This window comes from Bombina bombina, chromosome 1 (genome assembly GCF_027579735.1).
Source record: "Bombina bombina isolate aBomBom1 chromosome 1, aBomBom1.pri, whole genome shotgun sequence".
Classification (NCBI taxonomy): Eukaryota; Metazoa; Chordata; class Amphibia; order Anura; family Bombinatoridae; genus Bombina; species Bombina bombina.
This window is the reverse complement of record NC_069499.1, coordinates 114,892,711-114,907,278: the sequence shown is the minus strand read 5'-3', so window position 1 is coordinate 114,907,278 and position 14,568 is coordinate 114,892,711.

The following is a 14,568-nucleotide window of genomic DNA, read 5'->3' as shown; positions in this document are numbered from 1 at the left end:
TGTATGGAGCTTGCAAACCATCTGTCCCATTCACAAATATGCATGTTGACCATTTATGATCTTGCAAATACTTCACTATAAAACTAAAATAAAATTAGCTGTGTTAACCTTTTAATCACACAACCACATAGATACAAAGGGGCCGATTTATCAAATACCGGGTGTATATGATTCGCTGTAGCGAATCATGTCCATCTGGCATTGCTAAATGCAAACAGCATGCATTGTCTGCATTTAACATTGCACCAGCAATATCAATCATCCCTATCTTCGATCATCCCGTTTGATGATTGCAGTCTGCCACCTAAAAGGTGGCGGACGAGTTAAGGAGCAGGGGTCTTATGACCGCTGCTACTTAACTTATGTTTCCGGCGAGCTGGAAACATTGTGGATAGATTTCAGCATCAGCTGCTTGGTAAATCTACCCCAAAGTCTTGTAATATTCACAAACTCTTATGGACTAGAAAAAGGACTTACTTTCTCAATACTTACCTTCTGGGCCTTTATGGACATACACTTCTTGGTGAAGCTTTTAAACTTTTAAATGTTACGTTTTCTTTGTTTTATATTATCTGTTGGAGCTCAACCACCTAAATGCACAGTTTCATCTAATAATGTCAATAAAAGTAAAATACAAAAAAAAGCAAAAAAAGAGCTGTGTTAAACTTAGCATATGGAAGAGGTAATAAAATCAGTACACATACATCAGTAATACCATGTGGTCAGAAATTTTTACAAATGTATCTAGAGTAGCAATCATACAATAGGTGCAAGTTTTCATGGATTGTATAAAACAGAAAGAAAAATGTTTCAAGGGTTCCAACAAAAATTATTTTAGAATACATTGTAGTAAGGACTATAGAACATTCTTTTAAATTTTAAGCAAGCTTTGATTTAACAATAAAACTGTGGTCAGGACAAAGAAATAAAATTGCATAGCCTTTTTTAATAAACCCTATGATTAACTGTAGAAACTTTTATGTACAGTATATGCTAATATGGAATCAACTGCACAGAATAATCAAAGGAATTACAATTGCAAATTATTTCCTAACTATAAAGTTAAATTATTGGAGCAACTATACCACCTAGTTTTCTTTTTCAGTATATGATTATAAAAGTTTAAAGTGCTGTACATGAAGCTAGATATACTTTTTACATGGATTATCATTTACCCCTTACTAAATTGGCATATTGTACCCCCAAGTTGAACACAATTCACAAAGCATTTTTTACCCAACATGGCTAGATTATGAGTTTTGCGGTACAGCTATACTGTTGAAAAATTGGCCACTGCACGTGGAATGGCCAGTAATGCATATTACGAGTCGCGGCGGTATAGGCTGTAATGCAAGCATTTTAGCCTTAACGCAACCCTCCATTCCGCACTCAAAAAATGACGTTTGAGTGCAGGATTTTCCATAGCTCCATATTACAGGTTGTGTGGTCCGGCTAAAATGCTTGCATTACAGCCTATACCGACATGATCCATTCCGCAATCTGAGACCAGTAGTTATGGATTTTGCGAAACAAAAAAATTTAAAAAAATCTAACATTACAAAAAATGATTAACAGTAAAATTACGAAAAATAAAAAACTCTAAGATTACAAAAATAATAAACAAAATTATCAAAACTAAAAACAATTACACCAAATCTAATAGCCCTATAAAAATAAAAAGCCCCCCCAAATATAAACACCCCCTAAACTAACTATAAACTCCCAATAGACCTTAAAAGGGCCTTTTGTAGGGCATTGCCCTAAGTTAAACAGCTCTTTTACCGACAAAAAATTACAAAGTCCAACCAACAGTAAAACTCCCCACCCAACCAACCCCCCAAAATAAAAAAACCTAAGTCTAAATAATACCTAAGCTACCCATTGCCCCTAAAGGGGCATTTGTATGGGCTTTGCTCTTAAAAGGGCATTCAGCTATTTTACAGTGACAATCCCTAATCTAAAAAAAGAACTCACCCCAAAAAAAAAAAAAAAAAAAACTAACACTAACCACATAAAATCTACTCACGGTTCCTGAAGTCCAGACATCCATCTTAAAGGGACAGTCTACACCAGAATTTTTATTGTTTTAAAATATAGATAATCCCTTTATTACCCATTTCCAGTTTTGCTTAACCAACACAGTTATATTTATATACTTTTTACCTCTGTGATTATCTTGTATCTAAGCCTCTGCAAACTGCCCCTTTATGTCAGTTCTTTTGACAGACCTGCAGTTTAGCCAATCAGTGCTGGCTCCCAGGTAACTTCACATGCATGAGCACAGTGTTATCTATATGAAACACATGAACTGACACCCTCTAGTGGTGAAAAACTGTTAAAATGCATTCTGAAAAGAGGTGGCCTTCAAGGTCTAAGAAATTAGCATATGAAACTCCTAGGTTAAGCTTTCAACTAAGAATACCAAGAGAACAAAGCAAAATTGGTGATAAAAGTGAATTGGAAAATTGATTAAAATTACATACCCTATCTGAATCATGAAAGTTTATTTTGGACTTGACTGTCCCTTTAATCCAGGCAGCAAGAAGTCTTCATCAAGGCGACGACATCTTCATCCATCGCGGGGCCATCTTCTTACTTCCTCCCAGTGTTGTGGAGCTGTGGAGGCACGGAGCATCATCGCCGGCAGTGTGAATATCCAGCATGGAGGATCCTCTTCATACTGTCACTCACCGCCGTACACTGAAGCTTGAATGCAAGGGTACCCGTTTAAAAATGGGGTACCTTGCATTCCTATTGGCTGACATTTTCAAATCAGCCAATAGGATGAGAGCTACTAAAATACTATTGGCTGCTCAAATCAGCCAATAAGATTTCAGTAGCTCTCATCCTATTGGCTGATTTAAAAATGTCAGCCAATAGGAACAAGGTACCCCATATTTAAACGGGTACTTTATATTCAAGCTTCAGTGTACGGCGGTGACCGAATGAAGAGGATCCTCCACACTGGATGTCCGCACCGCAGCGATACTCTGTGCCTACACACCACCGTGACACCGGGATGAAGAAAGAAGATGGCCCCATGATGGATGAAGATTTTGCTGCCTGGATTAAGACTTCTTGCTGCCGGGATGAAGATGGATGTCCGGACTTCAGGAACCGTGAGTAGATTTTATGGGGTTAATTTTTTTGGGTGGGTTTGTTTTTAGATTAGGGATGGGCACTGTAAAAGAGCTGAATGCCCTTTAGGGGCAATGGGTAGCTTAGGTTTTATTTAGATTTAGTTTTTATTTTTATTTTGGGGAGTTGGTTGCGTGGGGGGTTTTACTGTTGGGGGGACTTTGTAATATTTTAATGTAAAAGAGCTGTTTAACTTAGGGCAATGCCCTACAAAAAGCCCTTTTAAAGGCTATTGGTAGTTTATTGTTAGGTTAGGGTTTTTTTTATTTTGGGGGCTTTTTTAATTTTATAGCGCTATTAGATTAGGTGTAATTGTTTTTTTCCCGTAGTATTTGGTTTATTTAAATTTGTAATTTAGGTTTTTTAATTGGTAATTTTCTTTTATTTTATTAGAATAGTAATGTTAAGTTAATTTATAGTTTAATGGGGGTTTTTTTCACAGGTAAGTTTTTATTTATTTAAAGATAGTTATATTGTAACTTTTAATTTAAAGTTAGGGGGTGTTATGTTTCGGGGTTAATAGTTTAATTTAGTGTTTTGCAATGTGGGTGGGCAGTGGTTTAGGGGTTAATAGGTATAGTTTATTAGTTATGATGTGGGGGGCTGGCGATTTAGGGGTTAATAGGTTTATTTATTAGTTGTGATGTGAGGGGCCAGTGGTTTAGGGGTTAATAGGTTTATTTAGTGTGGGCGATGTTGGGGAGCGGCGGATTAGGGGTTAATCACTTTATTTAGTGTCGGCGATGTCGGGGAGCGGCGGATTAGGGGTGTTTAGACTAGGGGTTTATGTAAGGGTTTAAACGTAACTTTCTTTCCCCCATAGACATCAATAGGGTTGCGTTTCAGCGATCGCCATTCCACGATCGCAGGTGTTAGTTTTTTTCTAACACCCTCTCCCCATTGATGTCTACTCAGGCCTTGGCTTTTGTGCGGTATCGAGCTTAACGCACCATAACGCACAGCACAAGGAGCTTTTTCAGTAACTAGTAATGGCAGCGCTATGGAAAAAGTGGTACCACTCATTTTATTGCATTATTTACGCACCCGGTATAGCGTACACCTACAAAACCTTGCCAATGTTACCCTCTCAAACTCATTCTGTTAATACCCCACAATTCTCTTGTGTCCTTTGGAATCCATGTTATGTATGCAATAATCTCACTTCTATTCATGACCTATTGATTTCACAATCATTTAACCTGTTAGCCCTCACATAAACTTGGCTGTCCACCTCTAACACAACTGCTCTAGACTCTCTGTCCTATATTGGCCTGCACTTAAGTCACACTCAAAGGTCAGGAGACAACCAAGGGGGGGAGTAGGAATTCTTCTGTCTCCATGTTGTACTTTCCACTGCATTCCCTCACCACCTCCTATTATTTTTCATCTTTTGAAGTTCATGCTATTCAACTCTTCTTCCCTGTAGCTCTCTGTGTTGCTGTTATCTATCGGCCTCCTGGCCCAGCATCACAATTTCTAGATCACTTTGAAGTCTGGATCCCACACTTCCTCTCTTGTAATGTCCCTTCTCTCATCTTAGGGGAGTTCAACTTACCCATTGACAATTCTAACATGCCTGCTGTCTCTAAACTTTTATCTATTACCACCTCTTTTGGCTTGTCCCAGTGGACAACACCTCCTAAAGTTGTTTTCACCAATTTCTGTGTTCCTCTCTCTAACGACCATCTTGTACCTTCCTAACTCTACCTGCTGCATCCTTGCATGCTGCCAAAAAAACTGCTACCTTACAGGAATTTAAATGCCTTAGATCCCAAAGACGTTTCTGATTAACTAAAACCTCTGCTCTCCAACATTTCTTCCCTCTTTTGCCCAGACCTTGTGACCTTACAGTGTAATTCTGCACTCAAATCAAAACTTGACAAAGCTGCCCACTCCACTGTTTGCCCTGCATCATGCACATAACAACCGTGACACCCAAAACAGACCAGCTCTCTTCAGACTGCTGAACATCAGTGGAGAATAATTTGCACCCGTGCTAATTTCCTGCTTTATACATTTATCCTTATGTCATACAACTTTGCCTTCAGTCTGGCCAAACAAGTCTAATTCTCCTCCTTTGTGTCAACTCTCAATCTTTAGCTCCCTCCTTCTTCATCCTGCACTTCCACCCACTACCAAACTCACTGCTCAGAATATTGATAATTGCTTCGAAACTAAAATGGACTCAATTAGACACATTTCTGAAACATTAAAGCATGTGTCAATCCCACCAAACCGAAAAAAAGCCCTTGCTTAACCCCTCCACCCCTTCTAACTTCTACTTCCCTTTGCCTCCAGATTATTTGAACAGCTGATCTATAATCAATTTCTCTCAACTAACTCACTTGATCCACTACAGTCTGCTTTCCGCCCTAAACACTCAACAGAAACCACTTTCACTAAAGTAACAAATGATCTGCTATCAGCTAAAGCAAAGTGACCCTACTCCTTACTAATTCTTCTGGATCTATCTGCTGCTTTTGACACAGTAGACCATCCTCTTCTCTTACAAACCCTACATTAATTTGGCATCCGAGACACAGCCCTCTCCTAGTTTGCCTTGAACCTCTTGTTTTTTGTTTCCTTTCAGAGCATATCCTCTGATCCTTTGCCTCTCTCAGTTGGAGTACCACAAGGCTCTGTCTTGGGTCCCTTATTTTTCTCTCTATATGCATCCTCCCTAGGAAAACTTGTATCCATATTTGTGTTCCAGTATCACTTATATGCCGATGATACCCAAATCTATAATTCCTCTCCAGATATCTCTTCTTCTTTACTCAACCAGATTACCAACTGTCTCTCTTAAATTTTCTCTTGGATGTCCTCACACTACCTCCAACTCAATCTGTCTAAAACTGAGCTGCTTCTTACTTCACCCTCTGCTAGACATCAAACACCTGACATTTCTCTTACAGTTGGAGACTCTTTTCTCAAAACTGCATCCCAGGTCTGCTGTCTTTGGGTCAGAACTCATCCTGAATTTACAGTACATTCACTACACATATACAAGTGCTCACCAAATCCTACCATGCACACCTATGTAACATTTAATTTTCACGCATTGACTACTATAATCTACTTCTAAATGGCCTTCCTAAACACTGTCTCTTCACCCTCCAATCTATAATGAATGATTCAGCTAGACACATATTCACCTAAGTCTCAGATCTACATCAGCTGCTCCGCTCTGACGCTCTCTACCCTGGCTCCCCATACACTCCAGAAAACAAATTATTAACTGTAGCCTGTAATACACACAACAGCTTCATTCCTAAATATAAACTATATATCCTCTCTCATCTCCAAATACTCCCCGGCCTGTCCTTATTGATCAATCTCTGACCTACATCTTTCTACTCCTATTATCTCTACGTCCCTCTCTCACATTGAAGACTTCTCACGTGTTGCTCCTGTCCTCTGGAACTCTGCCTTGCTCCATCAGACTGTCTCCAGCCTTAATTAGATTTAGACACTCTTTGAATACTCACCTATTCAGAGAGGCTTTTCATCCTAACCAAAATAATTCTTGAACTGCCTTGACTCACTGCTGCATCTACAATTCACTTGACAAGCTACTCCAAACCTTATGCCTCTGCACCCTCAACCTGTAGACTGTAAGCTCTCCGGAGCAGGACCCTCTTCCTCCTGTATTGGATTGTTTAGTCTTTTATGTTCTGGTATCTTATAAAAAATTATAGTCATTGTATAATCCTATCTCTGTACCCAGCACTAGGGAATTTTGTGTTGCTATACAAATAAATTATAATAATAATAATCTTAGTATCCTATGGGGCTAGCTGAACACATTGGGTGAGCCAATGACAAGAAGCATATACATCATGTACAGCCACCAATCAGCAGTAGTAGTGAATTTCTGCTCCTGAGATTATCTAGGTATACTTTTCAAAATAGGATACCAAGAGAACAAAGCAAATTAGATGATCGAATTAAAATGGAAAATGTTTAAAATGTAATTCTGCAAAGTAGAAAATTAAATATTTGCAATTCTATATGAAATATAACAGATTTCTGTAGATGTGTAAATTATATGTTGCCAATAGCAAAAATGAGTTATGTCATTAGGATAATAATCCAAATGTGTGAAGAAATGCAGACATAACCTTGTTGCAATTAAAAAGTCTATTATTTATTAAGTACACTCATTATATCGAATTATATAGTTATACCCACAGGTAGGATCTGATGCATTTCCTGTGCCACCAGGCACAATTCCTCAGGGATGAGTATAGGAAGGATTTGTATTGTTGTGTCATCAGGACTAGGGTTATGGTTAAGCTCTTAAATACCAGAGACAATTGCACTAAGCAATGTAATCAAACATTAATTTTACTGCAATGCTTCCTGTTATTACTGTCAAAAATGTTTTAATTTGATGTGGTGTGTATGATGTATTTGCTTCAACCCAGCTGACTAGAACCAACTTTAGGGAACACAAAAAGCAATTTTTACAAGTAACATGAAGCCTGCATATCACACAGTGCTGTGTAATGTATTTAGATTGCTGGGTTATTATCATAATAAAAAATCAATAAAGGGCAAATCCCAAATCTCCTATACTTATAATTACAATGATGTGTGATATCTACACTAATTACTCTCCACTCTACCAACTCTGAAAGGGGTTAAACACACAGTGAAAAACTAGAAGTACTGCTCGGGACCTGCGGAGCACTGCTGGTCCCGAGTTGAACCCCCTACTTATCTAATCAGCAGGGCTACTTGCATGACTCAGGCATACAACTAGTGCTGCTGATTGGATCAGGGGTAGATTCCGTTTGGGACCAGCAGTGCTCCGGAGGCACTTCTACTGTGTGTTTAACACCTTTCAGAGGTAGTTCTGCTTATTGCATCTGGGGCTGGTACAGGACCAGCAGTACTCTGCAGTCAATTGTGGGATTTAAACACACAGTGGTGTAGGATTGACAGTCTTAAAATTACATACTCTATTGAATTATTAAAGCATGTAATTTGTCCCTTTAAGTACTAATATAAAATGTTCTTGCATTTAAAAGGAAATTAAAATGATAGATTTTGCATATGAAAAGACAGCAATTAAAATGTTAAAAATATTTTTGTATAAAATAAAAGAGTTAGGAAAAAGCTGCTTAAATGATTAAAAATAACAGGAATTGCATGTTTGCACATGCCTGATTATTAAAGTGAATGTAAACTTTCAATAATGAGTGCCCGGTTTTAAAAATACTATTAAAAACAGGGGCACTTTCATTCATGAAAGTTTAGATTTCACCCGTTTTCTTAAAATACCTACCTTTTCTTCTTGAAACCTTTTCTTCACCAGCCCGTCGCAAGCCTCTTCATACGTCAGCAATGACAATTCCGGCATCCTCCAATCATGGCTTCCCCCCCCCCCCTCCCCCGGGGAATCATTGCCTAAGGCAACAACGTGATTGGAGGAAGCTGGTTTGTCATTCCTGGGTAAGTTAACCAGGAAGAAGCAGACGGGGGCATTGTTTCAGAACGGCGATCCGGCGTTTCAGAAGAAAAAGGTAAGTATTTTTAAAACCCGGTGCAATGTCAATTTTCATGAATGAAATTGCCCCTGTTTTTAATAGTTTTTTTTAAAAAACAAGCACTTTCATATGAAAATTGACATTCACTTTAAGTATACATCTCTGGCTGAAAAGCAAATGTTCCCATTTACAGGCACACGTTAAATAACCAGCCATTACAAGTGGCTAGTTAATGATCCCACAATATTAACCAGAGGTCAGACCTCTGGTTAATTTAAAAAATGTCCCCCCAATTGCCCCCCAAATAAAGTGTACAGTTCCTTTCTGAAAATAAAAAAATAGTAGCATCTTTATTTATTATTTTTTTAAATAACTCCATTAAGAAGTTACAAGGTGTTAAAGTGAAGGGATGTGGCTGTAGGTGCCTTTACATGCAGTCTATGGGGACTGTGTTTTAAACTGTGAATATATATGTTATGTATATACTCATATAAACACATAAATATAGATGTCTATATTCATATATATTTAAAATTTGCTGCAGCTGCGTGATTTACCCCCTTCGCTAGGTTGTCTCGCGTGTCTCACAGCATCAGAACGAGGTTCCCATTGGAGCCTATGGAACAAGCACAATGCTTCCAGGCAATGAGAACACAAGGTCTCATTCGCATTGCACTTAACTTGTAATACCAGCGAACATTTGCATGCACTGGTATTACTGAGTGGAGCGCAAATATCATGCTTGTGAAAGCACAATTTTGCACTCCACTTGTATCTAGGCCATAGAAATATAAAAGCGAAGCAGTCACTAGCTGGCTCAGTTTTCATCATTCCTGTATTTGCTTATTATATACCTTGAACAGCAGGCGATAGTGTAGTTTTTCCCAGATCACTTAATTTAGGCAATGTATCTTTAAATTCAGTGCCATGAATCACTTACTTTAGCCACCAATGAACATCTAGTGGAATCCCACCTGAATACAGTATTAATCGGACGGCATTAAGTATACGGCTTAAAAAACAGTTTTGGGAACGCTCATAAGACACGGTTTATGAAACTTTTCATGCATCTCCTTCAGACATTCTCTAGCATTCATTTATTCTTTCCAGATAGTTAAACCGTACACACTCCTTTAGGAAAAGGAACATCAAGCAGATTAATAGTAGTTATTTTGGCCACTTTCTGAATAATGTAATACAGTTTCACAAGCTCGACCAATTGATCAGAGCTCTTGGGTAATATGAATAACGTTCTGCATTAGGTCACCTACACAAAGATACATTTTTCTTACATTTTACCCATTACCTTCTGTTAGTGAGGGATACATGAGCAGCTAAGCTTTTATACAGAAATACTTACCTATAACTTATGCTAAGCTAAGACACATTCTTTAATGCAGCGTCTCCTTATCAAGAATGTACTCTATTTTCAATTGTACACACATCTTCTATTTTTGTGTTAGAGATATATTATATATTTGTAATAGCTATTTGATATTGTACAATGCAAGCTTACTAGACAGACTGAATCAAGCTGACAAATCATGTGTGTTTCTTGAGTAACAGTACTTTTCTTTGTTAATGCTGTTATTTAAATAGTCCGTAAAGTCAAAATTAAATTTAAATTGGCTGGAAAGAGTATGACATTTTAAACAATTTAATTGATTTAGCAATTTTGCTTAGTTCTCTTGATATCCTTTGCTAATCCTAGGTGAGATCAGGAATATACAAGTCTCTATCCATCTGGCAACCATGTTTAAAACATTGTATTTTTGAAGTATTTTACAATGTTGCAAACATTGCTGCTATAGGGCTTGCTTCCATTGAACCGTAATTAGGTTTGCGTGTGCTTGCAAACCAATAAATATGCTATCAGAAGCCATTTTGTTTATCGACTGCTTCCAATGGCGCAATATAAATAAATTTTGGCAGCCGGACTCCGGCTGGCAAAAACATTTTCATGTCCCATAGAAAGTATTAGAAGCCGTTAATCTATAAATTATACCAGGTTTTCAATGAAACCGCAAACCGTTAATACACTTTCGGAGGCTATCGTTACATTGACAAAAATTACATCCAGCTCAACTAGGTGTAAAAGAGGGAAAAGGAGCTTACTGATGCCTGGTTCCTATTGAAATGGTAAATCTTGCTAACAATGCAAGTGTCTCAATGTAGAAATACATTGATATATGTAATATACAGTATGTTGAAGTCCCATGTATAGGAATAGTTGCACTTATGTTTTAATCGAAATATCAATATGTATATACATATAAAAATATATGCAAGCATATATCTGCATATGTTAAACTAGACCTATGCCTAGGGCAGCAATACATATTACATATTTTAATAATGTGGAAAATATAATTGTATTAAAAAATAGTATTTGCTTACAGCATAAAAAATGTGTATTATAAATAAGTGTAACTTTGTTTTTGTTTCTTTTTAGAGGTGATCACAGGTAAGGAGTGCAGACGTTAAACGTAAATTGTATAGTGTACGGTCAGGTTGATTTTCATAAAATCTGATGTTGGATGGAAGCGTTAACACAACGTTAACTTACACCTACAAGAAAAGAGCAACTGCACGCAATGCGCAAAATAGTTCAACAGAAACCTGGTACTAAAATGGAGCCGTAAACTACTTGTAGCTGTTGACCACATCAGTAGCTTACTGCTCCACTTTTTACGGATCAATGGAAGCGAGCCCATAGACTGCAATGAATCTAGTGTATATAATTACACCTCTGTCATCTGTGGCAATATCAGAGTGTCTTGCACATGTGTAACATAGTAGAAATATTAATATATTGGGGGGTAGTTATCAACGTGTCAACTTTCCTGCCTTCGCCGGCCCAATACGCCCGCCTAAGCTCGCCTCACATCGCTGCCGCGGACCTGAAAAATTTCGCCTAAGTTATCAAATAAAGCTGTCAAAAAGCTGCGGGGCGATGAGCAGCGGACTGTGAGAGTTATCACTCATCCGATCTCGCTGCTCTTCGGCTTTTTCCCAGCTTTATTGCTAGCCTGTCACTAAGCACTCACACTAAACTGCACTGTTCTACCTCCTATACCGGCGCCCCCCGCAACTAAATAAAGTTACTAACCCCTAAACCGCTGCTCCTAGACCCTGCCGCAACTCTGATAAATGTATTAACCCCTAAACCGCCGCTCCTAGACCCTGCCGCAACTCTGATAAATGTATTAACCCCTAAACTGCCGCTCCTAGACCCTGCCGCAACTCTGATAAATGTATTAACCCCTAAACCGCCGCTCCTAGACCCTGCCGCAACTCTGATAAATGTATTAACCCCTAAACCGCCGCTCCTAGACCCTGCCGCAACTCTGATAAATGTATTAACCCCTAAACCGCCGCTCCCGGACACCGCTGCCACCTACATTATACCTATTAACCCCTATCCTGCCCCCCCTACACCGTTGCCACCTATAATAAATTTATTAACCCCTATCCTGCCCCCCCTACACCGTCGCCACCTATAATAAATTTATTAACCCCTATCCTGCCCCCCACTACACCGCTGCCACTGTAATAAATTTGTTAACCCCTAAACCTAAGTCTAACACTAACCCTAACACCCCCTAACTTAAATATTAATTAAATAAATCTAAATAATATTTCTATTATGAACTAAATTAATCCTATTTAAAACTAAATACTTACCTTTAAAATAAACCCTAATATAGCTACAATATAAATAATAATTATATTGTAGCTATCTTAGGATTTATTTTTATTTTACAGGCAAATTTAAATTTATTTTAACTAGGTACAATAGCTATTAAATAGTTATTAACTATTTAATAGCTTACCTAGCTAAAATAAAGAGAAATTAACCTGTAAAATAAAAACTAACCTAAGTTACAATTACACCTAACACTACACTATACTTTAATAAATTATTCCTATTTAAAACTAAATACTTACCTTTAAAATAAACCTTAATATAGCTACAATATAAATAATAATTATATTGTAGCTATCTTAGGATTTATATTTATTTTACAGGTAACTTTGTATTTAGTTTAGCTAGTTAGAATAGTTATTAAATAGTTATTAACTATTTAATAACTACCTAGCTAAAAGAAATACAAAATCACCTGTAAAATAAATCCTAACCTAAGTTACAATTAAACCTAACACTACACTATCATTAAATAAATTAAATAACTACAATTAAATACAATTACATAAACTAACTTAAGTACAAAAAATAAAAAAAGCTAAGTTACAAAAAATAAAAAAAATAGGTTACAAACATTTTAAATATATTACAACAATTTTAAGCTACTTACACCTAATCTAAGCCCCTAATAAAATAACAACCCCCCCCCCAAAATAAAAAAATGCCCTACCCTATTCTAAATTAAAAAAGTTCAAAGCTCTTTTACCTTACCAGCCATTAAAAGGGCCATTTGTGGGGCATGCCCCAAAGAATTCAGCTCTTTTGCCTGTAAAAGAAAAATACAACCCCCCCAACATTAAAACCCACCACCCACATACACCTAATCTAACCCAAACCCCCCTTAAAATAACCTAACACTAATCCCCTGAAGATCATCCTACCTTTAGTCGTCTTCACTCAGCCGAGCCACCGATGGAACTGAAGAGGAGACCCGGACCGGCAGAAGTGATCCTCCAAGCGGCGCTGAAGAAATCTTCCATCCGATGAAGTGATGATCCTTCAAGCGTCACTGAAAAAGTCTTCCATCCGGGCGATGTCATCTTCCAAGAGGCGCTGAAGAAGTCTTCTATCCGGGCGATGTCATCTTCCAAGCCGGGTCTTGAATCTTCATCCCGCCGACGCGGAACATCCTTCTTTACCGACGGACTACCGACAAATCGGAATTAAGGTAGGAAAAATCTGATTGGCTGATTGAATCAGCCAATCAGATTCAAGTTCAATCCGATTGGCTGATTGGATCAGCCAATCAGATTGAGCTCGCATTCTATTGGCTGTTTCGATCAGCCAATAGAATGCGAGCTCAATCTGATTGGCTGATCCAATCAGCCAATCGGATTGAACTTGAATCTGATTGGCTGATTGAATCAGCCAATCAGATTTTTCCTACCTTAATTCCGATTGGCTGATTCCTATCAGCCATTCGGAATTGAAGGGACGCCATCTTGGATGACGTCCCTTAAAGGAGCCTTCATTTGTCGGTAGTCCGTCGGTAAAGAAGGATGTTCCGCGTCGGCGGGTTGAAGATTCAAGACCCGGCTTGGAAGATGACATCGCCCGGATAGAAGACTTCTTCAGCACCTCTTGGAAGATGACATCGCCTGGATGGAAGACTTTTTCAGCGCCGCTTGGAGGATCACTTCATCGGATTGAAGATTTCTTCAGCGCCGCTTGGAGGATCACTTCTGCCGGTCCGGGTCTCCTCTTCAGTTCCATCAGTGGCTCGGCTGAGTGAAGACGACTAAAGGTAGGATGATCTTCAGGGGATTAGTGTTAGGTTATTTTAAGGGGGGTTTGGGTTAGATTAGGGGTATGTGGGTGGTGGGTTTTAATGTTGGGGGGGTTGTATTTTTCAGGCAAAAGAGCTGAATTCTTTGGGGCATGCCCCACAAATGGCCCTTTTAAGGGCTGGTAAGGTAAAAGAGCTTTGAACTTTTTTAATTTAGAATAGGGTAGGGCATTTTTTTATTTTTGGGGGGTTTGTTATTTTATTAGGGGGCTTAGATTAGGTGTAAGTAGCTTAAAATTGTTGTACTTTAGTTAGTTTATGTAATTGTATTTAATTGTAGTTATTTGTAGTTAATTTATTTAATTAATGTAATGATAGTGTAGTGTTAGGTTTAATTGTAACTTAGGTTAGGATTTATTTTACAGGTAATTTTGTATTTCTTTTAGCTAGGTAGTTATTAAATAGTTAATAACTATTTAATAACTATTCTAACTAGCTAAAATAAA